Source organism: Crotalus tigris, unplaced genomic scaffold (assembly GCF_016545835.1).
Source record: "Crotalus tigris isolate CLP2741 ecotype Arizona unplaced genomic scaffold, ASM1654583v1 scf7180000017774.6281472, whole genome shotgun sequence".
NCBI lineage: Eukaryota > Metazoa > Chordata > Lepidosauria > Squamata > Viperidae > Crotalus > Crotalus tigris.
Window position 1 is genome coordinate 4,279,197 of NW_024096625.1, and position 27,921 is coordinate 4,307,117.

The 27,921-nt window shown below is 35.2% G+C and overlaps 1 long non-coding RNA gene across 1 annotated transcript; it reads right to left on the reverse strand.

Annotated features, from left to right (window-relative positions):
* Nucleotides 1-336: 336 nt before the first annotated feature.
* Nucleotides 337-27,351, reverse strand: LOC120307355. The gene is made up of 3 exons (XR_005556499.1): nucleotides 27,277-27,351; nucleotides 17,595-17,676; nucleotides 337-801 (listed from the first exon to the last, which is right to left on the reverse strand). It is a non-coding gene; the product is annotated as an uncharacterized LOC120307355 (long non-coding RNA).
* Nucleotides 27,352-27,921: the final 570 nt, after the last annotated feature.

A 27,921-nucleotide genomic window follows, 5' to 3' on the forward strand; every position in this document is an offset into this window, starting at 1 on the left:
ACTGCCCAGAAACCACTTGCTTTCCTTTCTTTTTCATTTCTTTCTGTACTTCTCTCTTTAAATTTCTCACATTTTGTTTCTATTTGTATTTTATCTTGTAAGAAACTTTAAAAAGTGAAAAAATATTAGAAATATGAATTTATGCTTTTTCATAAAAGTAACTAAAATGAAGATTCATAAACATGGAAAGCACGAGCCACATACTTAAACCATCTGTGTTGTACATTTTTATTTTAGGTTAAAAGGGAATGAGATGGATACACATGTCAGACTTCCAGGATATTTGTTTTTGCAAATGAGCAGAGAATCCAAATGGGCTGAAATCTTTCCGTGGAGGCTAATCAGTGCTAATCAGAATGATGTTTTTTCATTACTCATAACATTAATTAATAATTTGGTCCAATAAAAATTAAGCAAAAACTTGAAAAAAGGTTTGTGTTTGTTTCCCAATGTTTCCTAAGTTATGGAGATTTTGTTATACTGCTTCCTTTTTAAAAATACATTTATTTTTTTTCCCAAGCTGTTTCTCCAGGTAGCCTTCTAAAACATTGCCCTATTTAAACCTTTAAAAAACATTTTTGCACTCAACTTTTAGAACTATTCCTTTTTTAGGGATGAAGTTTTAATGGGGAATTTTGACCAGATAACTACTAATGAACAGTATTCATACAGTATCCATAGTTCTACTTTGGTAGAGTCTGATAATAGATCCCTACAGGAATCTTGGGGAGATTTATTTTAAATTCTTAGGTCCTTCCATTCTTTTCTTAGAGTTGAGAGTCTTAACCTCACAGCTTCCACCTAAAGAGAAGAAAAGGGAAAATAAAATAAAAAAAAGAAGAGATTGTGGAATAAGGAAAAAGGAAAACCTTGCATAGATGATCTTTTCATCTCAACAAAGAAATTTATGCCTCATAGATTTATTTCATTTCCATGCCATGCACCTAATACTTTATTTATACTTTTCTTTTATCTTTCCATGTGTGATTTCTTCTATAATTAATTATGATACTTTATCCGCCTGTTAAATACAGCTCAAAATATTCTGCATGCTATCAAAAACCATAAGTGTGATATTTTACTTGAGTTACAAAAAGATTTATGGGAAGGACTCCAGATGTCACCTATATCTGCCATCACTCTTTCTCATTAGCAGATTTTACAGATAGCTCAAATAGGATTGTCTGTCTCATATTTTACCTCTGCTTCTTCCTTCCCTTTTTCCATACTAGGAAAATACAAAGTTAAAGAGAAAAAGAAACAATTGCACAAAACTCTACTCCTGGAATCATTCCTAGAAGAGAAAAAGAAGCACAATTATGTGAATCAGGCAGTGTGGCTGCATAATAAAAGTCTTGTCTGGAAGCACTGTTGGTCATATTCCCATCTGATTTCATGACATACATCTATTTACTAGTGACAAGCACATTGGTTTCCACACATATGCATTTTATGCTTGTTTGACCATTGACCATATGGCAGCTGTGTCCTGTGGGCTGCTTTATTATCCCAGCTGGAGATGCAGTAATTTTGCGTAGCTGTGATATTACAATAATTGAACAAGACATCTTTGAAGTGAGGTGTAGAAAACAACAGTTGGAACCATCCACTTCATTTCAAGCTTGTGCTTTAAAAATAAAATCTTTTATAAGTCAAGATATCTTTTAGGAAGATCCGTCTTTGATTAAGATGTTAAAAACAATTAAAACTTCTCTCGGAGGGAATCTGAAGATACTATGAATCTGGAAGTTCAGATACCTTCTGACAGATTTTCCATTTGATCTTGCCTGCGAGCAGCTGGACAAAGTGTGTGATCAGAGTGAATAAATTTAACCTATCACTTAAAATTATCCCCACATTTTGTGGTAGTGGACAAATACCACCTGCTGTTAGTGATTAAATACAAAGTACCTGGCTACTGTTCAGAATTATTTGGAGAGTAGGCTACAAAATATGAATGGCCAGTCTATTTGTATTGTCAGTCATTGTCCTGTAACACAATGACTGCCCTAACAGAGATATGTTCTTGAGAAGCATGACAGATAACCCCAATGAGATAGGGTTTTAATATTGTGTGCTGCATAAATCTCAACTGCAAGTTGGAATAGGAACCATCCTAGAATGGAAAATGGGGCCAACTACATAAACTGGATGCTTTGTTTTGTTTTCAGATTAAGAAATAAACAGAAACTTGTTCCAAAGCCTAATGAAAAGGTCAAAGTAAACTGAAGATCATGGAGAAAATTAGAATGATGGATACACTAAAAAATATGTTCTATCCCAAGAAAGCTGAAGAAAGTCCATTATTTTAAGACTGAAAATTATATCATAAATCTTTTTCTTTAACCAAGTTCCTTCGAGTAATGATAAGCTTCTACTCAAGGTCACCATAGCCAATAATCAAAAAAGTCACGCTAGCAGCCACCACTTTTTATTTCATGTAACTAATGCATATTAAAAATGAGTGAGTTTATGGTCATGGCTGCTATCTTGATCTTTTTCAAAGCTTATCTTATGCCACCGATATTCAGGCTAAAAACTTAAAAAATCCTCATTGTATCTTCGGAAAAGGTGCTGTATCTGCATGCTGGCATACTGTCTCATTTTAGCTATGTGTGGAATTATGCTGTAATTCTTTAACTTATACTAAAGGGATTTTGGTAATGAATTAAAATAGAGGTTTCCTTCTTTGGACTCTAAAACTGCTGAAGTTTAATGATCAACAAATGAGATTTGAACGTGGAGTTTGGCTCAATGGACTCTGTTATTTTCCCTCTCCTTGCTTATATCTCTTTTGTTGTTCAATAAAATAGGAATTTTCCACTGTCCATTTTTAAACCAAAGAAATTTTTTTGATAACTATTTATGTTTCTGTTTAAGATAAATCCAGTAATAGCCTATACACATATACTGATGTGCTGAGGCTGATTTACTTCATTTGAAGAATGTTAGAATTTATTGAGTTACTTTTATTAATGTGAGGTTGCTGGGACCAGATATTTTGTTGTTCTTCTGAAATATTTTTTGTTTTAAAAAAAGTCTCATAAGTAGCATATGGGAATGACTTTGGGAATGAAGAAAATTAGGATGGTGGCCCTGCCCATGTGGTTGAAACTCCACCCTGATGCACATAAAAAAATGGATATGGCTTTGATTTCAAGTTTGCAAGGTTGTTTTTTTTAATCCTTCCTATGAATGATTCTGGTGACATGTTATCATGAGACTTTCCTGTGATTTAGTTTAAGAGTGGGACGACCAGGAACATTCAGTGAAAGATAATATGCTCTAACTAATTATTAAGGGCAGTGCAATTAGTAGGATAATTTCTCTACAATTAGAGAAGAGTGCTTTGATATTGCAATTATTATTGTTATATTGTTATTACATATTATTAAATGGCTACATTTTGTGTAAGTTTAGAAGGCACTCTTCTCCATCTTTTTTGTTATTATAGTTTTTAAACTATTTTCTTTTTTTTTATTGAAAATTTTTTAAAGTTTTTACAAATAAGGAGAAAAAAAAATAAAAAACAAAAAACAACCCTACCCAACCACCCCAACCCTCCCAGTCCATCCCCCCCACCTTCCCAGAGCTGAATATAAGCTTGATTAAAATTTCTAAAAATCTTAAAAAAAATTAAAAAATATAAACCATTAATATATCTAAATACATTACCTAGGCTTATAAGATAATTAACAATAATATATATGAAAAAACAAAACAAAACATAGATATTAAAAAAGAGAAAAAAAATTACTTAAAAAGAAAGAGAATAAAAGAGAAAAGAAAGAAGAAAAGATATATATGTAAAAAAGAAGTAAAATAAGATGAGATAAAAATAAAAAATATAAGGAAAGAGAAGAAAAAAAAATACAATCTATAAAATATTAAAATTTATATATAGGTTATTGAAAAACTAAGTAATACTTTTTTATATCCAACTTATGTTGTATAAAATCTATCCATTTTTCCCATACCGCAAAAAACTTCTCTTGCGATTGATCCTTTAAAAAAGCTGAAATCTTTGCCATTTCCGCCAAATAAGAAACTTTAAAAAACCATTCTTGCAAGGTAGGCAAAGATTCCTTCTTCCAGTATTGCCCTACTAACAACCTTGTGGCTGTGATTAAATTTAACATCAGTATAACCTCCTTAACATTACAATCAGTAACAATACCCAACAAAAACAATTGTGGGGTAAATTTTACCCTCCTTCTAAAAATTCTTTGAATATTCCACCATATCTTAATCCAAAAAGCTTTTATATTTTTACACAACCACCAAATATGATAGTAAGTAGCATCCAAACAACCACATCTCCAACATTTAGGCTGAAAGTCAGGATACATACGAGACATTTTTTGTGGATCAAGGTGCCACCTATAAAACATTTTGTAAAAATTCTCCCTTAAGTTCTGGGCTTGCGTAAATTTAACATTCCTCACCCAGATGGTTTCCCAAGTGTCTAGTAGAACTGGTTCACCAAAATTTTGTGCCCATTTAATCATACATTCTTTAATTAGTTCTGGTTCTGAATCCAGTTCTACTAGCACCCCATAGATTCTCTTAATATGAGTTCGTCTTTGGTCTTTTACTTGTTTAAAAAGATTTTCATCTTCTCTAAGCAAACCCATATTACGATCTATCTTCCATCTATCCACTATTTGTCTATACTGAAACCATGAATATGTAATATTTTCATGTGCTAAGTCTTCCAAAGATTTTAAGTGCCAATTTTTACCATCCCATCTGAGTAATTGTACATAAGAAACACTATCCATCTTAACTCCTCTCCTTATCCCCTCTATCGCATGCAAAGGTATAGCCCATAATGGTATTTTAAAATCACTTTTATAATATTTCCTCCAAACCCGAAGTAAAGAAATCCTTATAATATGAGATTTAAAAACCCGGTCAACTTTTTTATTAAAAATTAAATAGGCATGCCATCCAAAAAGTAAATCCCAACCCTCCAAATGGAGTATTTCTGCATTTGTTAAATTAACCCAGTCACTAAGTAATGTTAAAGCCACAGCATCATAATACAATTTCAGATTTGGTACCTTGAGTCCACCTCTCTCACGAATATCTTGCATAATTTTAAGCTTTACTCTTGGTTTTTTCCCTGCCCAAATAAATTTATTGATACCTTTCTGCCATTCATTTAAGTTAACCTCATGTTTTTAAACTATTTTCAACAGGTTTTTAATGATTTTGTTTGAATTATGTTGAGATGAACATACAGGAAATGGATGGCTATACAAATTCAATAAATTAATATTACCATTATTACTATTGCTTTCTTATATACAGTGAGGCAAAAAAGTATTTAGTCAGCCACCAATTGTGCAAGTTCTCCCACTTAAAAAGATGAGAGAGGCCTGTAATTGTCATCATAGGTAGACCTGACAAAACGAAGACAACAAATCCAGACAATCACATTGTCTGATTTGGAAAGAATTTATTTGCAAATTATGGTGGAAAATAAGTATTTGGTCAATATCAAAAGTTCATCTCAATACTTTGTTATATATCCTTTGTTGGCAATGACAGAGGTCAAACGTTTTCTGTAAGTCTTCACAAGGTTGGCACATACTGTTGCTGGTATGTTGGCCCATTCCTCCATGCAGATCTCCTCTAGAGCAGTGATGTTTTGGGGCTGTCGCTGGGCAACACGGACTTTCAACACCCTCCAAAGGTTTTCTATGGGGTTGAGATCTGGAGACTGGCTAGGCCACTCCAGGACCTTGAAATGCTTCTTACGAATCCACTTCTTTGTTGCCCGGGCGGTGTGTTTGGGATCATTGTCTTGCTGAAAGACCTAGCCACATTTCATCTTCAATGCCCTTGCTGATGGAAGGAGGTTTGCACTCAAAATCTCACGATACATGGCCCCATTCATTCTTTCCTGTACACAGATCAGTCGTCCTGGTTCCTTTGCAGAAAAACAGCCCCAAAGCATGATGTTGCCACCCCCATGCTTCACAGTAGGTATGGTGTTCTTTGGATGCAACTCAGCATTCCCTCTCCTCCAAACACGACGAGTTGTGTTTCTACCAAACAGTTCTACTTTGGTTTCATCTGACCATAGGAAATTCTCCCAATCATCTTCTGGATCATCCAAATGCTTTCTAGCCAACTTCAGACAGGCCTGGACATGTACTGGCTTAAGCAGGGGGACACGTCTGGCACTGAAGGATGTGAGTCCCTGGCGGCTTAGTGTGTTACTGATGGTTGCCTTTGTTACGTTGGTCCCAGCTCTCTGCAGGTCATTCACTAGGTCCCCCCGAGTGGTTCTGGAATTTTTGCTCACCGTTCTTGTGATCATGTTGACCCCACGGGATGACATCTTGCGTGGAGCCCCAGATCGAGGGAGATTATCAGTGGTCTTGCATGTCTTCCATTTTCTAATTATTGCTCCCACAGTTGATTTCTTCACACCAAGCTGCTTGCCTATTGCAGATTCAGTCTTCCCAGCCTGCTGCAGGTCTACAATTTTGTTTCTGGTGTCCTTCGACAGCTCTTTGGTCTTCACCATAGTGGAGTTTGGAGAGTGACTGTTTGAGGTTGTGGACAGGTGTCTTTTATACTGATAACAAGTTCAAACAGGTGCCATTAATACAGGTAATGAGTGGAGGACAGAGGAGCCTCTTAAAGAAGAAGTTACAGGTCTGTGAGAGCCAGAAATCTTGCTTGTTTGTAGGTGACCAAATAGTTATTTTCCACCATAATTTGCAAATAAATTCTTTCCAAATCAGACAATGTGATTGTCTGGATTTGTTTTCTCATTTTGTCTCTCATAGTTGAGGTCTACCTATGATGACAATTACAGGCCTCTCTCATCTTTTTAAGTGGGAGAACTTGCACAATTGGTGGCTGATTAAATACTTTTTTTACCCCACTCTATAAATTGTATTGAAAATTGTATAAATTGTACTTAAAAATTGTCCTTAATTACGCTAAAAATACAAATCCCGGGTATACTCATATTGGCCACCCCTCCTTTTGGCTGTAACCATACGTTCAAACTTGTGGGGGCAGAGACCATTGCCCAGGATACCACCAAGGGTGGCCGACTACTTAAGGAGGCCTGGCTATCTGACAGATACTTGATGAATTGCCACATAGACCTACTGCCTGCTTATCAGGCATTAAGGGAATGGGAGGAACAATGTAACAACTTGCAATGAAGACAACGAGCGCCGGCCATGCAGGATCGGAACAGGTGGCCCATGTGACAACTGCCGAAAGGAAGGAATCCCCAGGGCATTCTGTGCAAGAACAAAGGGGGAGAGCCAGGGTACAGCCAAAAGGAGGGGTGGCCATAGGACAGGAGGCATTAGGGAACCAACCCACAGTAACAGGCACTCGGACACGAACCAGGCAGATAAGGAGAGCAACCATAAGGAAGGAAATGATCCCTGAGTTCTAGCTAATGCAGGACAGCTAGAAACAATACAGCCAATTGGGGCGGGCAGACCGGTAACTTTCTCCATGAGCAGAGCACAAAAATAGATGGCTTTATAAGTAAGCTCCCAAAACACCGGCATTTTACTCTGATGACAAAGCTAAGTGTATTAAAACACTTTTGTATTTTATCCTGGTGTTTGATTATCTTCTTGAATATACGTAAAAATAAATGTAAAGAAAGAATATTAAAAAATTTAAAAAATAAAAAGTATTGTGAAAAGCAAGATAAAAAGGAAAAAGAACTAGAGAAACAAGAATCAGAAAAAGAAAGCTTTTCTAACTTTTTTCAATAGTTATGAATGAAGCCATTATACTTTCTGCCTCTTTAATACCACAAAAATTCCTCCAGTGCCTTGTTAAATCCCTTTTCAATCATAAAATCCATAAATTATTCCTTCATTTTTTTCAAGTTTTCAGTAAAAAATTTATAAAAGTTTTCCAATATTTTATAAAAGTACTTGCTATTTTACTTCTGATCAATTATTATTACTATTGCAAGGCAGGACTGTTATACATTAGTAATGTGCTTCACCACATATATACTGTATATACAGGTGAATAACTTTCTTAATTGAGATTTTTGTATATATCAAAACGTCCCTTCTTCTAGCCAGAAATATGGATTGGTACTGTACAGGTAATCCTTGACTTATGACTGTTCAAAGTTACAACGGACCTACCTGGGGGCCTACTTACGACCCAGATTCAAAATTCCGAAAGTCATCATCCCCCCCCAAATCAAGGGGCCAGAGTTCAGGTGCTTGGCAATTAGGCTGCATTTAGACCATCTGCAGTTTTCTGCAGTCATGTGATTGCATTTTACATCAACAAAACCATGCCCAGATCAAACCATTAAACAACCATCATATAAAATGAGATTGGTCATATAATCAACCTTTTTTATGACCATCATGACTTATGACCATGATGGGCATGCTCCATTACAGTCATAAATCAAGGATTTACCTGTATTGCATAAGAGGAAGCCTACTTCCTCCAATGAAGCAAAATGGCTCTCTTGAATGCACTGAAGACAATAAAACAATCCTCACAGGTGCCATGGTTTTTCTTCTCCATCACAGACTGAGATATAAATCCAGGTAGTTTATATAAACTTGTTTCAACTGGATTATGCATATCTGATCTCCAGGATGTAGATCTCATATATTAGATTCAGAAGTCTTCTTAGATTTTTAGATTTTTAATTTCTGTTAATCATTTGCTCCAACACTGGAAGTTTTTAAGAAGAGACTGGACAGCCATTTGTCTGAATGGTATAGGGTTTCCTGCCTGAGCAGGTGGTTGGACTAGATGACCTCCAAGGTCCCTTTCAACTTTACTATTATTATTATTATTTGAGTCACTTTTTTGAAAAATTCACAAAAAAGAGTAAATCATTAGAGAAGATAACAACTGCCTTTGAAAAGAACACAATCTTATTTAAAGAAGAACAGTAATTTTAATCAAGAAATATTAATTATTTGTATTTTTATCTTCTTCAGTATACAGCTTTCTTGTCATCTAACTGGAGGCCAACATAGGGAAATTAATGGGAATATGACCCTCCTGGAGCAAGGCTGAAAACAATGATGAGTTCAGAATCATTATTTAGAAAACATTCTCTTACTTCTACCTATATTCTTTTAGTAAACTTATGGTGCTGTATTTGACAATAGTTTTGTGTATATGTATTGTGTTCTAAACATACATTCTATGACTGTGATGGATTGGAATGAAATGAACTAAGAGATTCATTAAAAAGGAGCAGGGTTTGATAATAACGTTGTGGCCACGTTACAATTCTCAAAAACAGAGATTTTGGTAGTTCCCATCTTTGCTCTCTAAAATTCTTCTTGCTCTACAGGAAAGTCAGGGCTCATATAGTTCATTGTATTGGCTGCCTATCCCTAAAATTGATTTTACATTTTTATACCCTTCCTAATTGTCCCACCAATGTGTAGAGACATTATCCTTTCCTAGGACCATTCCAAAATGCAAAAAGATTCCCAACAAAGTTTGCATATCAGTCTCACCCATTCCCAGACACGCTACTTGAAAGCTCAACAACAGAACAGAACAAAACAAAACAAAACCATGTCCTATGTTAGGAACATGCTAACCATACTTGTTCATTTTCTACTCTAGATTTCATTGGAATCAAATATTGAAATTTGCTTCAGATAGAATGAAGGATTGAATTCTCTTATAACTTTAATCCAGAGAGGAAAAACACACATATTGGTATTTTTTAAAATAATATAAAATGATATTTTATAAACAATTATAATAAAAATGCTAAAGTGGATAATACCCTAGCATAAGGTTCTTAAATAAATATTAAAATTTATTCATTATTATTTATTAAATTTATATGCTTCCCAATCCCAATTAAGGCAATTCTTATAATTAAATATTATAAGCAGATACTGATTAAATATTATATTTTATTAATTTAAGTTAGAAGTACTTAGAATATAGGTGATGCTGGGGCCAGATTCATATTTTAATGCAGAAGGTTCTTAAAAGAAATATAAAACTGAAATCATATTTTTTTTTTCTTTTAGGAAATCTGAATGGAACTTTAAAAAGATCTGGAATTTTGTCATTGTATATGCTGATTGTGGCAAAAATTCTTTATGTGCAAAACTGGAAAGATATATTAATCCCTATAATGAAAAAATGGATGGAAAAACTGTTGGAGCTTGCAAGATAGAGACATTAACTGCTTTAATCAAAGAAAAGAATAGAAATAGTTTTGTTTCTGCTTGGAAATTTCTAGACTTTGTGCTCAGGACAGAAAAAAATTGAAAGTTTGACTTTGTGATTTGCTGTTTAATCTGTTATAGAAATAGCTAGTATAGTACATATGTAAAAGTAAAAGATTGAAGTTGTAGCTTACTATGTTTATTCTACCGTGCTAAAAGAGATGGAAGTTAATACTTTTTTTTCTTTTCTCCTCTACCCCACATTTCTCTCTTGTCTATTATCTTTATTTTTATTTGTATTTTGTATGATGAAATTTAATAAAACACATGTATGAATAAGAAAGGTGATGAATGAAATATGAAGGACACTAAGACATCGTTTTATTTACTAGATGTATCATGAAATATCAAGACAAACAATTCAGCCGGTTCGCACCACTTTGGCAGAACTGGTAGCTATTTTTTTGTTGTTGTTGCCCAAGCCCTGAATGGACTTCTGAAAGTGGCATCCACAAGAGAACCGGTTGTTCATATATTTGAATCCCACCACTGAAGACAAGTCTCTTTATTTGGTTATCAATCACCAAAATACCTTGCAATGTCTGCCCATCGTGTGCACTCCAATAGTGTGGGCTTGCTTTGGATCTCTGCAATTAAGTAATATCTCTTAGTGATATCCAAAAGACGAACCTTTTCTGTTATGACCCTTGGGCTTTGGAAGAGTATTATCACAGAAATGCACATGGCTCCCATCTTTTGCATCTTTAAATACTGTATTACTTAAAACATGTCTTTGGTTAGATAGACTTTCTGAATTGTGGTGAATATGGATAAAATATTTGCTTCTCCAATGGTTTCCATTTTAATAGATGTGATTGTTTTTCACTGTGTGGTTGTTTAATTCTATGAAGCTTTCCAGGATGAGGTGACTTAGAGAGTCAATAAACAAAAAGCAAAATTGACCCAGAGCTACTATGAATGTGAAAAAGAAATTAGAAAATAAAGCATTATTTTTTAAAAAAAAAATGGCATCTATGAGGCAAGCAGTGTTGTCAGTATAGATTGTGACTTCTTTCAACAGTTTCCTGTTTCTCTAAAGTGTACTTGATGGCATGCAGTGGCATTGTTAGTCATCAATATTTTTGTCTCAAAAGACATGAATTTCTGTTGTCTTTTTTTTAGCATTATAAACTGTTTGCTAAGCAAATGGACTCTCCAATGATCTTTCTTTATGGGAAATGCACTATATGAAATCAATAAACAGGAATAAAACTTTTAAAGTTTAACTATGAAATAAAAATGTCATGCTATTAAGTTCTTTAGGGCAATTTAATTACGCATCACCTGAGTATGTAAATCTGTAACACTGCAAAATTGTTTATAAGATGCCCTGTTGGTTTAACATTTATTGCCTTCAGTAAGAACCACTCATAAGAGTCTTGTTGCAGACTTTTATGGAGTTAAATTATACCCAGTCTCATTGTTCATCAACATGCAGAATGCAAGATACCTATTCTGTACTTGCTGGGCAATAAATTTAGCAGTTTCGTGACATGGTTTAGCTCTAGCTCATATTATTTCTTTGGATTTCTTGGGCTTTGACATAGCATTTCTGTGGCTCCTTAGATGACAAAAATATCTTTTAAAAATAAATATATTTCATATTGTCAAGTTATGATGCATGCATGCTCTTTAAACAGAACGCTATGTTCTTATTTTACTGGCAAACAAAGGTAGGTAAAAATTTTTAAGAAGAGCCAGCCAAATTTCCAGTTAGAATTTTAAATACAAAAACAGATCTTCTCAATGCCAGACCTTTTGCTAAAATATTCTTCAAAATCTGGTGTGTGGGGTGTGTGTGTGGGGGGGGGGTTGGTTTTGTAGTCCAAATGGAACTTCTCCCTAAAAATGGTAATATCATATAGTGAATTATATTTAATTTAGTGATGCCAGTGGGAATAAATAGAGCTGAATGAAGACAATAGCTATTCAGGAATCATAATATTATCCCATCATAAAATCTGATTTTCTGTTTAGTAATGTTTCTATTATTAGAAAGGAATAAACTGCACTTAAACAAAGCCAATAATTATCATAAATATTGTAGGGCCTGTGCTGCCTACATCTGGATGGATCATGTGAAGACAATTTAAAGGTGTGCCATGCATTTAACCATCATGCAAATTACTTGGTCACATAAATTTCTAAAAACAGTAGGATAAATTTCATCAAGGAAATGTCACATAAAGTATTCCATATCAATTTCAACTTGAAAAAAACAGGATAATATTTTACATGGCAAGAAGAACCAGTTTATGACTCAAAACCACACAGAAGGTATTTCCTCATACCGATCTAAAAATGAAATCAGTGACATGAAATGAAGTTTAGAAAAATACAGGTAATCCTCAACTTATGTCCACAATTAAGCCCAAAATTTTTGTTGCTAAGTGAGACAGTTGCTAAGCGAAACAGTTGTTTATGATTTTTCTTGCCACAGTTGTTAAGTGAATCACCGCAGTTGTTAAATTAATAACATGGTTGTTAAGTGAATCTGGCTTCCCCACTGACTTTGCTTATCAGAAGGTCGCAAAAGGAGATCATACATGACCCCGGGACCCTGCAAGAGTTATAAATACAAGCCTGTTGCCAAGCAGCTGAATTCTGATCATGTGACCAAGGGGATGCTTCAGTGGTTGTAAATGTGAAAAACAGTTATAAGTCGCTTTTTTCAATGCCGCTGTAACTTTGAACAGTCACTAAGTAAACTGTTGTAAGTTCAGGACTACCTGTACATGACAATTGATTTATAAATGCTATCCACAGTTTACCACTCAATCTTTGTAAAACTTACTTTCTTTTCTCTCTAATCCACAAGTCCTTTTCTAAAATTATTTTATTTCTAAAAAGTAAAACACAGATGAAAGTCATATATATATTTGTCCGATTATCTCTCCCATTTGTTTCTTCCTGCACAGCCACTATCCCTTTGTAGTTCAAATTCTTCTAAAGGGAGATATAGTCCAGATCAGAAATCAATTCTACAGGAAGGCTAAAAATACTTTTATTGAGATTGGCTATACAAGAGGAGAGGAACTATGGCCCTTTTATGACTTATGGACTTCAACTCCCAGAATTCCTGAACCAGCCATAGGACCATAGGACCATATTATAACTCCTGGGTTACAATAACATAATCTTGCAAGTTTCATTATGCTGTATTTTCTTTCTTTCTTATACTTATGTCGATTAATGAAGTATCTGTTTGAGTCTCCTTTACATATTTTCTGCTTGTTAGGTACTTATGTTTTTTCTTTTTTGTTTAGTTATAGTTCTTGCTCATCTCCATCAAAGCCATTCTCCATGCTCTCTACACTAGGGGAGGATACACTAATTTGATTTCTTAGACATGCAGAATCCCTTCAGAATTGGACAGAATCAGCCTGTCCAAAGGACGGGGAATCATCTGCCCATATGCCAAATCCTGCCCACAGCACTTTTAGAAGCCAGCTCACTTCTTACCTTACCTTTATGCAGCAATTAGATTGGGGAAAACCCCCTTTGCTGTAACATAACTCATTCTTATATGTACTATAAACTCATTCCTCTATCGGAGAGAAGGAAGGAGTAAACTGAAATGATCATACTACTTCAAATTGTATGTTTGTCTTCATTTTTCAATCCTGGGGTCCCCCAAATTAGCATAGCAGAGTGATCAGAAAACTTTTTACATATGGAAATATTACTAAAAATGACCTTCGTCTTACCTATGATGTAATGCTGAATTTTCACATCTCAAACTTGGCTCTCTTATCCATTTTTGAGGTGTTTTTTTTTAATAGCAATAGGAGAAAAAGGCGATTGCAGAATTTCTGCGGAGCTCAGCACTATGTAGATATGTTTGTGCAGTCACATTATTAGTCAGCAACTAGCAAAAGACAGCTCTCTAATAGTTGGGTCAAGCAGAGACTATTTATCTTTGGGGAGAAAATTTGGAATTTTGCAAATGTAATTAAATGACTGCCAGGAAGTATGCCTAAGCTGCTTTAAATCCCTTTTCAATGAAGGAAAACACAACTCAGAAAACACTGTCTATTCTGGAAAAGAAAACTGAGGCAATGTCCCATCTGTTTGCAGTTAAACCTATTTCTGCTATTATTGCCATTAATATCATTGCTTTTAGAAAGAAAAGAAGAAGAAATTGGACATCACATACTTCAAACCTCAAAGAACAAAATAAGCACATCCCAAGCTAGGAGAAACAAGCAACTGTCTTGCAAGGGAATATGGTATGTGTATATATATTCAGACTTAAGGAACAATCCTTATATTTATTGGCTGAATGCTGAAGGCCTTGTTCCTTCTATTACAGATTCCCTCTGCCAGGAAAAACTAGGTAGTTCTAGGTAGTCCCTTCCCCTCAAAAAAGGAAAGAAGAAAAAGAATAATCCATCCCAAAAAGAAAGAGGCTGTTTCTACATTATTTTTTTCCTGTGGCCTAATCTGCCATTAGATAGAGCAATCAACTGCCTCAGATAACAGCACCTAGTTATCTTTGGCCTAGTTTGCCTCTTTAGAATCAAATATATTCCCTGTTATGTCCTGGGCCTGTGACTGACAGAGCAGGTGCAGGAAGCTGCAGTGAGACCCGGGCTGACCAAGTGATCTGCCTGGGCCAGATAGGCTGTCTCCAGCCTATTGAGCATGCCAGAGCGGAAAAATACGCTGCATTTATTGGCTGACACTGTTCCCTACAGAAGGTATAAAAGGGAATGGAGCCATTTTGTGTTGTTCTGTTAAAGCTGAAATAAAGAAGCATCTGTTGTTACTCCTGCCTCGTTTCAATGCCTTATCAATGCAAAGAACAGAACATTCCCCTTTTGTGAATACTTTAAAATTTAAATCTTCATGGTTTTCCTTTCCTTTTCTTTTCATATAAAGCCATTCAAGTCCACTTTTATCTTCAATCTCTGGACTAATCCTTCCATGGAAATGTATTGAGTATCTCAGGCTAGCCATTCCTAAGTGATTATGAGATTCACGTATCTCTGGATTTCAACTAACTATTATTTTAAAGTTAAAATTTAGCATCTTTTCTTTTCATATAAAGCCATTCAAGTCCACTTTTATCTTCAATCTCTGGATTAATCCTTCCATGGAGGAACATATTGAGTATCTCAGGCTAGCCATTCCTAAGTGATTATGAGATTTCAACTGACTATGATTTTAAAGTTAAAATTCAGCATTCACCCCATTTCTTTACTCTTTACTGCTTGTCAGTGTTATGCCTTAGCCCAGTTCCACACTGGACAGCATTGCAGAATTGCTAAATGATGTTTATGCTGACTGTTAATCCAACTTTCCCTCTCTTTTTGTCTGGTAGGTAAAGGAATGACTGAAAATCTATTTAATTAAGATGAATGGTTCTGCACATCATCAAGGCTAAGAATCTGTGCTTTGTAGCTACCTATTATATAATGACATTACATTTCAAAATCATGTAGACTTAGAGTAAAATTAAACCAACAAACAATACAAACAATTTTAAGTTTCCAGAAGTTGTCTCAAAGATTTAAATTACGTGAAATAACTTGTTTTTTTTTCTTTTTATCCACAAGTAGTGATTTTTTTAAAAAAAATACATTTGGCCTCAAAGCTCAATAGTGAAACTAACCAGACTGAGTGAAACATCCAATCCTTTAATTTCAATATGAAATGATCTGAGATTAAAGGATTGGGACAGGAATGCATTGTTAGGACTTCATACCTAATATAGTGACTAAACTCATTCCCTGTTCCATCTACTCAAGCAAGTACAAGATGAGTTGATTTATTGCAAAGAATTAGAAAGCGGCACATATAAAGAAGTAATTGGTGTAATAATATCTGGAAGGCTGCCCTTTCTACTTAAAATCTGGGCATCTTTTCAAATTAATAGCTGCTTGTTTCCTGGGTTTGAAAGTTTCTGCCTTCTATCCCTTGTTTTCTTTGTACTATTTACAAAACATGCATGAGGAACTTCCTGTCTTTGGCCCTTTCACATGCATTTCATTCTCTTACTCCTTATTACAATAATGAGAACTTAAAAGGGGCTGCATATCTGGCAAAATGAGAATACCTAATCTTAGGGAAAGACATATGTATATTTAAAAAAATTCAAAAATTTGGTATTTTCTCAAGAAAGCAGTACTATGGAGAGTTAGTAATTATGTTTATCGCATGTATATAACAAACAATAATGGTTCAGAACAGCACACAAAGGGGGAATTCTTTCTTAAATTAAGAATTTAATTTCTGACTTAAATTTTGGATGCTAGGCTTATAACTTGTTATTTTGGTTATTTATGTCACACTTTCTCTTACTGACCACTAATACATATCAACCCATTGGGGACACATGGCCTGTTGAATCAATTAATTATTCATACTTTTTTTTAAACTCCTTGGGCTTGGAAAGCAAGAAGAGTGATTTATCTTTTCAGTACAAGAGAAATATAGGTAAAATACAGCATGTGAATGTACTTTCTTCCCCCAAATAAAAACAAACAAAACTTATTTTTGGTGGTTGCAGAATGAGTTGGATATTTTTACTCTTTGATTATGGATTACTATTGAATAACCATAAGAGACATTAATGATCAGATGCATACATTTCTCTATATTATCATAATTGTCATTGCTAAATATATAAATATTTATTTTATACTATGGCCATATAACCTATATCCAGCCCCAGAAGTTCTCTCAGAATTTTTGGAATCATACCTAAAGCAAACAAGTGAAAAATAAGGGTACAAATTTCCTGCCCATTTTGGGAGCAAAGGAAAACAAAATAGATGTGTGGATTCTTGGAAAGCCTTAACAAATTTTTATACACGTTCCTATATATTTACACACACACACACACACACACACACACACACACACACACACACAAACAATCTTAAACGCTTGAAAACTCTCAACAACATAGCAAAGAGTTGTATTTCAAGTTCAGCTGCGGGTATATATGTATGAGTGTGTCCATGTAATCTTTTGAGATCACACTGTAAGGGAGAGGGATAAACCTTTTCCACCAGCTGCATAAACAATGAGGCTTATTGCTTTTTTCCTCTGGGTAAAGAAAAGAACACTTTAAAGAGACATTTTGAGCCTTATGATTTGTTTAACATAATAACTAAAAAAAAACAAATCAGGGTCCTCTCAATCAAAGTACTTATGACTACCAATCTCTGTGTTGGTCTGTACTTCATTGCTTTTAGTTGAATATACAGCTTGGGATTTGAAATTGTATTATTGAGTGCTGACGGATGTCTGTGTTTGAGCCCTTGATGTCTCTTTTCACTTTCTGAAAAAGAAACCACTTGAAATTGAAATGTTTGATTGCAGCCATAGTATGATGGCAAAGATTAGACTCACCTCTGTGCATTCACGATCCTAGTTCAAATGAGGGGCCCCATAGTAAGTTTTAGACTAACATATGGTTTGACTTTATGTGTCCCTAGAAAAATAATACAATATAGTGTTAATATAATCCATGCTGGCAAAGCAAAGGAAAAAATTTAGCTTTGTGTTTACCTGGTGCATACTGAGCCTTAACAGTATATAGGAAGTATGAAAGTAATCCCGCTGTACAAAATCTTTTCTAAATCTAAATATTTTCTTATTTAGAGCTTTACACATTCAATACAAAAACCTGAATATAGTTTCTACATATAGCTGGTTAACATGCTCAAAATAAAGTGTTCAGAGCTTTATAGACCAGAAGGTAGCTAGATTTGGAGCCCAGCTTCAGATCTTATCGTTAACAAAAGTAAAGAATCATAGGAATGTTTTATTTCTCATTTGAATGGGGTTTAAATAGTTCATATGTGCTGTTCATATCCCATATTGTTCAAATCCCAAAAAAAACTTTTCAACCTATACTTTGTCACTGGATGTTTTGTGTGAACTGGTATGGTCTAATAAGTAATTTATTTTTCAAGAAACTATTTAACTGCAATGCTTGAGAACAGGATTCACAACTGAAAGACATGCAGTGAATCAAACAATGTGGCATTTGCTCAGGCAATGAGTTCCTATATTCTGTCAAAGGAATTGTTTTTGAAAGGTGCCTTAAGCCTAGAACGTACAATATGAAAACTGGCCTGGAATCATTTCCTGTTAGCTACAACGAGAAGCAGATTTACCTATAGATCAGCAGTCCCTGAGTCAGGCTGATAAATGCTAAATCAAGTTTTGATCTAGTGTAAATTGAGTTTCACACTTCCTGGAGAGCCAACCTCAGATTACTGTTATAAATTTTTATGTCATTAAAAAACAGCAACCTAGCCTGATACTTTAATTATTCTTGATCCCATCAGTATAACCCCTGTTACCAAATGTTTATTTAAATTGCTACTATGAAGTCTTTATCTGTTCTGAGTATTTCAGCCCCTTGCATGCCAAAATTTCTCAATCTGACAGGATAAGAAATGCATTTACATGGCCTAAACTCTTAAGTTGTCCCTTCCAATTAATGCCCCCTCATAGAGCAATCTGGAAACCATTAGTCAGTAACTCTTCATTATAATTGTTTGCAGCTGAATATCCAGCCCTCAGTAATAGAAGAATAAAGAAAATTCAGTAACAAGTGCAATTGATTCCATTCAGAATTCCCTTGGTGCTTTGCCATGTTTGGCCTGTTAAGAGGAAACTGGAGAGGTTCTCCCCCTACTTCACTTTTCAGGGCCAGGAAATGATTTGGCAGACATAGGATGGTTTGTGTTCAGCTTGCATTCATTTCTCAGCTGGTCCTTGTTAAAAATGAGACGGTGGGGCTCCAGCATTTTTTTTCTTCTCTTTAAAAAAGAGAGTTTATTCTAGTATCTGATAAGAATACCACAGTGTCTCAATTTGCTATAAACTAACAACAACTAAAAGCTGTCACCTTCTAAGAGGTGTCCGCAGTCAATCTTGATAGTTAATTTGGCTAACAAGAGATTTCATTTGTAGGATTTTGTTGTAAAAGTTTTTAAACTATTCTGAAAGCAATGAAAATGATGCATTTCCATGAGCATCAAAGCACACCCCCTTCTCTTACTCAGCTGGATGGTAAGAATGTTGGAAAGTTGTAAATTACTAGGCCACATTTTATAAAGTCCCTTCTATGACAGATTATAAAGAATTGGCTTGTTTTGCTGGTGCTGATGGAACAAAAAAATATACAACCCACCCATGATAGTTGTTTTAAACCTTTTATTTCCAAATTTACCCAAAGCAAACTGTATTACAAACTCACTATATTTCTTATTCTTCTCTTAGACTAAAATTTGGAAATCTTACCTTTCCACTTCATGTCATTCTTTTTTTTTAAAATCCTAAGATTTAACCCTAACCCTAATATTTTCTCAAAATTATTTTAGGGACATACCTTTTGATATTTTTTTTGTTATCTTCACTGATTATCATTTTGTTTTCTCAAATAATTCATTCCCCAATGGATCCATCTTCCAAAGAACCAATGAGGGCTAGCAATTATATTGGATTTAGATCTGAGTAATTTGGGATCATTCTGTCAGCATGACCATTTTACTTGATCAGGTTGTAGAAATAAAATGAGAAGATCCACCAGCCTGAATTTATTACTATTTTTAATAGTATTAAATTAAATTAAAAATTCCAATTGCAACAATAAAAACTAATGCAATCTGAAAAAGGAAAGAAACATAGAATATATATATATATATATATATATATATATTTACTTTGAGTGTTTCTTGATGCACCCTGTCGGCCCAAATATGGGAGAAAGCAATCTTCTTTCTTTTTCTTTTTTCTTTTGCCTGTATCAGCTCAATCCAGAGCCATCCACAGGCAGCAGTCGCCAACTGCGACATTGTTTACATATACATTTTTTTAGATTGCTAACAAAGAATAAAGGGAGAACTGGGATAGCTATTTCGAGTTTCTTAACTCTCTTCAGCCAGACTTACCCTTCTGAGATTCGAGCCTGGGCTGTGTGCATGTTAGGCAACTGTATTAACCTCTAGGCCACAGGCTCTTTCTCATGAAACCTCAGAAAACAAACGTGTATATATATATGTAGGTCTTTGGTTGTTCGGGTTTTCTCCCGCGTAAAATTGGAAGTGTCTTGGCGACGTTTCGACGAAGTCCCATTCGTCATCTTCAGGCTGGTGTTTTCAGCTTCGTGCTTCGAGCAGCAATGTGTGGTCTTAGCTGTTTCTTCCTTTTAACTGCCAGTGGGGGTATGAACTGATTGGGTGGGAGCTTGGCTGTGTTCTGATTGGGTGGAGGTGTGTTCTGAATGGTTAGGGGCTTGGCTGTGCTCTGATTGGCTGGGGGAGTGTTCTGTTTGGTTGTGCTCAGGTTAGTCTGAGTTGCAGAGGGGTTTAAGATTTGGGCTGCCTTGCTATTTTCTGGCTTCGCGTTCGTGGTCGTGCTCCTCTTCATGGAGGTGTCAGTTTGCTTCATGTATGGATTGGAGGGGTTTAAAGTGGCTAATGATGCAGCTGTGGTCTGGCTTCTGGTTTGTGGTCGTGCCTCGTCATCGGTGTGGCTTTGGGTTTGTTTTTTGCGTGGATGTGTGGTGGTGACCTCCTGCGTGGTTTTTGTGAGTGTGAGTCTGGTATCATTTTTTGTGTTAGGGAGTCGTTTGTCAATAAGGGCGGGTTTCCAAATGGCTGGTAGGCGGGAGGTATCATCTCGCTTGTTCATGCTGTGTGGGTGTTTTTCTATCTCGATGGCTTCTCTGATTATTCTGTTATTAAAATGTTCACTTTTGGCAATGGTTCTGGTATTTTTAAGTTTTTGGTTGACCAAAATCAACCCCGACGACGCCAACAGAATCAGACTCGAAATGACCAACATCCTCTGCACCAGCAAGCCACCCAAAAGCAACTTACCCAAAGAGGAACAGACAGCACTACGTAACCTGAAAGAAGACACCAGCATAATAATCCTACCAGCAGACAAGGGCAACGCCACGGTGGTTATGAACACATCTGACTACCAAACCAAATTAACCAACCTACTCCAAGACTCCACATACAAACCCCTAAATACAGATCCCATCACCTACCTGGAAAAAACCACCAGATCCAAAATAAAAGCCTCCCCCATTAGCGAAGAGATCCAGCAAAGAATCATTCCCAGAGAGAAATCATCCAGATGCCCCAAACTCTATGGTCTCCCCAAGATACACAAAGAAGGAACCCCACTCAGACCTATAGTCAGCTCCATAGGCTCACCTCTACAAAACCTAGCCAAATTTCTCGCCAAACAACTACAGCCCTATGCAGAATCCATCACCTCACACATAAAAAACTCATTCCAGTTTATAGAGATCATAAAGAAACAAAACTTACAGCCCAGCGACCTACTAGTGAGCTTCGATGTCATATCCCTCTTCACCCAAGTGCCTATCAAAGAAGCCTTGACAGCTATTCAAAACAAATATAACCCCCCCAAACACATCTTAGATCTGACCAACCACTGCCTATCCAACACATACTTCATCTATAATGGACAAAAATACAAACAAACAGAAGGAGCACCCATGGGATCACCCCTCTCACCTGTCATTGCCAACCTCTACACGGAACACTTTGAAACCCAAGCTCTAGAAAAATCGGATCACAAACCCAAACTCTGGCTCAGATATGTAGACAACACCTTCATAATCTGGCCACATATGAAAGAAAAACTGGACAACTTCCTCACACACCTCAACAGCCTACACCCCAAAATACAGTTCACCATGGAAACAGAAACTAACAACCAACTTCCCTTCCTGGATGTCTTAGTCTACAAGAAATCCAATGGCTCCCTAGAACACACCATCTACCAGAAGAAAACACCCACAAACCGCTATCTGCATGCTCTCTCACACCACCACCCAGCACAGATCAACTCTGTAGCCAAGACACTCATCTCCAGAACAAAACGCTTAGCTGACGAACAACACCTAAAACCCGAACTACACACTCTCACCAATGTACTAACATCCAATGGATTCCATAGAAATAAGATTACAAACCTAATCCAAAAAGAAACCCCCACTAAAATCCAAGACAAAGAACAAGAAAACGGCAAAGCCCTCCTCCCATACATAAAAGGCACCACAGACAGAATCAGTAAGATCCTCCATAAACACAACATCAAAACAGCATTCTGCACAAACAGAAAAATATCCACCATCCTTAGAAACCCCAAAGATAAAATTGAATTAGAAAATCAAGGAGTATACGAAATCCCATGCACCACTTGTCCCACCACATACATCGGACAAACCAACAGAAGAATAAGTGCACGCATTGAAGAACATAAGAACTCAGTCAAAAAAGAGGAACCAACATCTTCCCTGGTCCAACACCTTAAAGCCACAGGACACGAAATTGACTTTAAAAATACCAGAACCATTGCCAAAAATGAACATTTTAATAACAGAATAATCAGAGAAGCCATCGAGATAGAAAAACGCCCACACAGCATGAACAAGCGAGATGATACCTCCCGCCTACCAGCCATTTGGAAACCCGCCCTTATTGACAAATGACTCCCTAACACAAAAAATGACACCAGACCCACACTCACAAAAACCACACAGGATGTCACCACCACACATCCATGCAAAAAACAAACCCAAAGCCACACCGATGATGAGGCACGACCACAAACCAGAAGCCAGACCACAGCTGCATCATTAGCCACTTTAAACCCCTCCAATCCATACATGAAGCAAACTGACACCCTCCATGAAGAGGAGGCACGACCACGAACGCGAAGCCAAAAAATAGCAAGGCAGCCCAAAATCTTAAACCCCTCTGCAACTCAGACTAACCTGAGCACAACCAAACAGAACATTCCCCCAGCCAATCAGAGCACAGCCAAGCCCCTAACCATTCAGAACACACCTCCACCCAATCAGAACACAGCCAAGCTCCCACCCAATCAGTTCGTACCCCCACTGGCAGTTAAAAGGAAGAAACAGCTAAGACCACACATTGCTACTCAAAGCACGAAGCTGAAAACACCAGCCTGAAGATGACGAATGGGATTTCGTCGAAACGTCGCCAAGACACTTCCAATTTTACGCGGGAGAAAACCTGAACAACCAAAGACCTACATACAAATACCCGCGAAAACCTCAGAAAACATATATATATATGCATGCAGGTCTTGGTGTATTCGGATCTTTTCCTGTGTAAAATTGAGAGTATCTTGGTGATATTTCCCCTTCACCACAACAAATATAAACAATTTTACTAACTCATTTCCTTTTAAAATATAACAAATACCTCTCCTTATTATATCCTACTTTTTAAGTTTCAGTTCTGATGTCAGCAAAATTTATTAAGGGTTAACAATATATCTATTTTAACTTTGATCAAATAAATCAACTTTAAAATCTTTCCTTTCACTTTTAGCAATCTTGATTTTTGGTCCATTCAAATAGCCTCCTAGAATTTGATTTCTTTTCATTTCTTCCAAGATGGTTTCTTTTGTATATCCAGTGTAACATCTTTTTTTATAACATTCTTGTACCTTTCATTTTTAAATCACCTTTCAGACCAATCTTAATGTTGTCAGGTAAAACTTGTTAGCCTCTCATAATATCTTTTAAAGACAGTCTGTCTTTAGAAACAGACATTTTTAAAATTAACTTTTGAGACCATTGTTCAAAAATAATCTTTATATGTTCAAATACTATTTTGCTTTATTATGTATTTGTAAGTCAGATTCAAGTGTTCTTCTCCTTTAATTATAATCTTTAGTTCCTCCTAATTTCCTTTAGGGTCTAACCTTCAAAGTCTCATTATCACTTTTTAAAAAGAATTTTTAAAGGATTGATTCTTATAATTAATTAAAAAATCCTATTTTAAATGCATCTGGGTCCCTGTCAGTTTGTAACTTTTTAAAACCAAAGATTTAATCACTTCTTTGCTATTCAAAAAATATGTACTTTTAAATTCTTAAACTTTTTATTTGAAACTTCTTTTGCTAAGAGTTAGGGTTGTAAATCCAAATGTTTCTAATAAATGCAAAACAATTATCAAGCAATTTTGATAAATAATTAGAAATAGAATTAGAATTTAAAAAGAATACGAGAACCCTATGCTTTTTAAAGACACCAACCATGGTTTGAGCAAAATAGCTATTCCCTCATCTCCCAGCACGCTTAACCTACAAGAGACTGCAGTCTTGTGATGTGTTTGAGTATCAACCATGTAGAGCACTTGTGGGTGGTCTCTTATGGTAAAGTTATCTTGAGTTCATTATTTCTTACCTAGAAGTCCCTGAATTTCTAGAAGAAAAGCAGATATACATATAATGCATAATCTAAATTGCCAGCTCAGACCCTTCAAGAAAGTTGCCAATGTTTGTCAATGTCAATAATTGCAATTTCATCTAATTTTCTTTGTCCTCTTAAAAACAAAACAAATAAACAGAAAATCCCATCTTTTATTATTTATGGATTGGGATGGGACAAAATGAAAAGGCATTCAGTGCTAAATTTTTATTGTATTCATCTATGATTTAGCTAACTTTCTAAAATGATAGAATGCCATTTCAGAGACAAAACAAGAAAAGTATAATAGCAAGTGTTGTCATTTGAATTGTGTACTGTAGACAAAAAAAAAAAAAAACCTCTTCCTATTTCTCAACCAGCAATTGAGGTAATACATTAAGTTACAGGGAAAGGAACGATGCTCCATACATTATCATTTTTAAAAATAATTGCACTTGTTGGTTCAGAATAGATACTTTTTATAATGCTCTTTATCATCTATGATCAAATAAAAGAACTTTGGAATAACTGTTTCCTTACCAAAAGATTTATTTCACCATATTCCAAAATCAAAGTGGCAATTCAGCATAATTTTCTGCCTTTCCCGTGTGTTACTTCTGGTTTGTCCTCAACTATTTATTGTTAATAAAAGAATTTTACAGATAACTGAATAGCAGTAGTTTGATTTTTCAGAACATCTGTTAGTTCTGTGCTAATCTCCAATATCTATGCCCTTATCAGTCATTATCAGGAGGAACTGCACTAAATCATCCAGAGATATGAATGTAGTTATTGCTCATTATAACATAGTTCTATCAGCCAATGTCCATGTGGAAAATACATTTACTATTCATATTTGGGTAGTTATTATCCCATATTTAGAGCCAGATGTGCAGCAAGTGGTCTCAGGGGGAAAAAACTGTGTTTTCCTCTATCAAATCAAAAGTATTTTCTATTCAGTTTGCAGCAGTTTGTGGATAATTTGATTTGTTAAATACTTTCCTTTACAGTATTAGCATTTTAAATCATACAGTGAAGCCCTTTTCATATGATATATTGGCCTACGCCCACAATAAGAAGCATCATAACAAACTTTCATAGCATGGACTTGAAAAACAATAAATTAGTTCCACCTTTGAGGTTAAATATTCAGACTAATACATAAACTGAAACTTACTTATCAACTAAAATTTGCACATTTCTGAATTTGTCCTGCAATAAACCAATGAAAAGAAGGAAGTGGGATTGCTTGTTGTGAGTAAATACACACGGGAGACATATTTTAAGAAATGTATATATCATTACATCTTAAATAACATTTCTCAGTTTTTTTCTTACCACCTTTGCTAAAGTTATTTAAGCAATATAATCTCAAGGTGAATTTTCCAAGAAATAAAAATATGATTTGGCAAACTTAGATTGACAAACAAGATCTAAAATCTTATTAGCATTCCATTTACTAAATAGCCTCCTTGATTTTCCTCCTTTTCTCTTTAATTTGAGCAAAAATACCCCCCCCCCAAAAAAAACCCTACCTCTACCCTTAAGAACAATTATTGGAAATAACTGATGGAGTTGCAAAAGGGTGGGAGAAAATAAATATTTATGATATGAAAAGAAAATGATTTTTTCTGGACAATACTATATGATATGATATGAAAAGAACTTTGCCTGGACAATACCGTATGACACTCACACTGCCATGATTTTAGAATTATTACATTCTTAAGACTTCCAGAATTCTGAAATGTATATTATACATAATATTTATAATATAAACTTTAAATATTATAAAGAAAAAAAGTACATATCAATGCTTGACCTCTAGAATAAGATGTCCCTAAGAGCCATGAAGTCCTACCTGGATGACATTCAAAAGGCCTTGAAAACATGGCTATTCTATAACGTGGGGATAGATGGTTGGGACTCCCTTGTTTGTAATGTTTGCTTATTGTTTGACTGCCATTGTGTAATAATTCTGTAGACCTTCTTATACTTGTTTTGGTCATTTATTTCTTTTTGTAATTGGCTCTTATTTATATCACTTTATTATTGTGAGTTGCCCAGAGTCAAATGGCATTCAAACTGAACAAATTACATTATAGAACTTTAAATTAAATTAAATATGCAACTATGGAAAATAGCTATATAAACAATTTCTAACTATTTTTATGTTAGTGGGAATGAAGAAAGGAAGACAAAATGACAAGCATATAGAATCTCATAATATATCTTACCCTGACACATCTATAAGTATGGAAATGATATAGCACTTGAATCATTGAAATAAAACATAGCTAAACAACTTTCAAGATAAGCTGCAACCTGCAAATAATAGAAATCAGAGATGATTCCTTGAAAATCACCTCAGAAATTAGTTTATGGGCCATATCATATTAATCTGAGAATTGTATGTGGTTACAGGGCTACAGGTTATTTAATTCTTTCATAAGAATATCTATGTTGAAATAATTCCATCCTATATGGTTTTCAGAATTGCAAAAGAGCCTTTATAAGCTTGAACGTATGAACTGATGACAAGAGTCCTGAAGAAAGTTGGATAAATTAAATGCCCTCAGCCCAGCTCCCCCTCCCCCCAAGACAAATGAGTATAAAATAATGCTGTGATACTAAATTAGGCCTCATTATCTACTTGCAAATCCTTGATCCAGCCTTTCCTCACATAGTAATGAACTCTGATTTATTGTGATCATTACTTTGGTATTACAGGTCACTAAATAATATGGTCTGCCCATACATGTCCTCTGAAGTAATAAATATTCCTTTAGGAAATAATTTTCAATGAAGTACCTGAAATGTTGGTTTTGTAGTTTGATGCACAGTTTTTGTTTTCAGGTCACCATGTTTCACCTTTCTATCAAAGCTGCAGTGAAGAATAAAGAAAAGAATCATATTTTCCCAAAATACCAGTATATTCAGAAAATCAGCTATAAAGAACAAGACTGAGCAACCTTCTATCAAAAATTTATCATCATCATTCTTTTATTCTTTTTATTTTCACTTTTAATTTGTTATTGATAATTCCGATGCTTATGGTTTGAACATTCAGGAAACGTGATTTTCATGAAAATATAATTTACAGGACCAGATTTACTATAAAGCAGAGCTGTATCAGAGAGGTAATTTACATTTGGAAACCTGTTGTTACTTACTTTACTTATTGCCAAAATGTTTGTGGAGGATTTTATAAAAATAACATTATTCTGATCAGGGCCATTGGATTTGGCAAAGACAATAGTAGGAACTCAGGATTCATTTGTACAATTTTAAGAATTCAAGGCAGGAATTTTTTTATGAATATTTCTCATTTCTTTCCCAAAGCAGAGTGCACTGTATAGTTCAGTCCTTGTTTCAGATACTGAAAGCAGTAATAAACACATGCCCCCATGGCAATACTTTAAACAGTGTGTATAAGTACTTTTTTCCCTTAAAGAC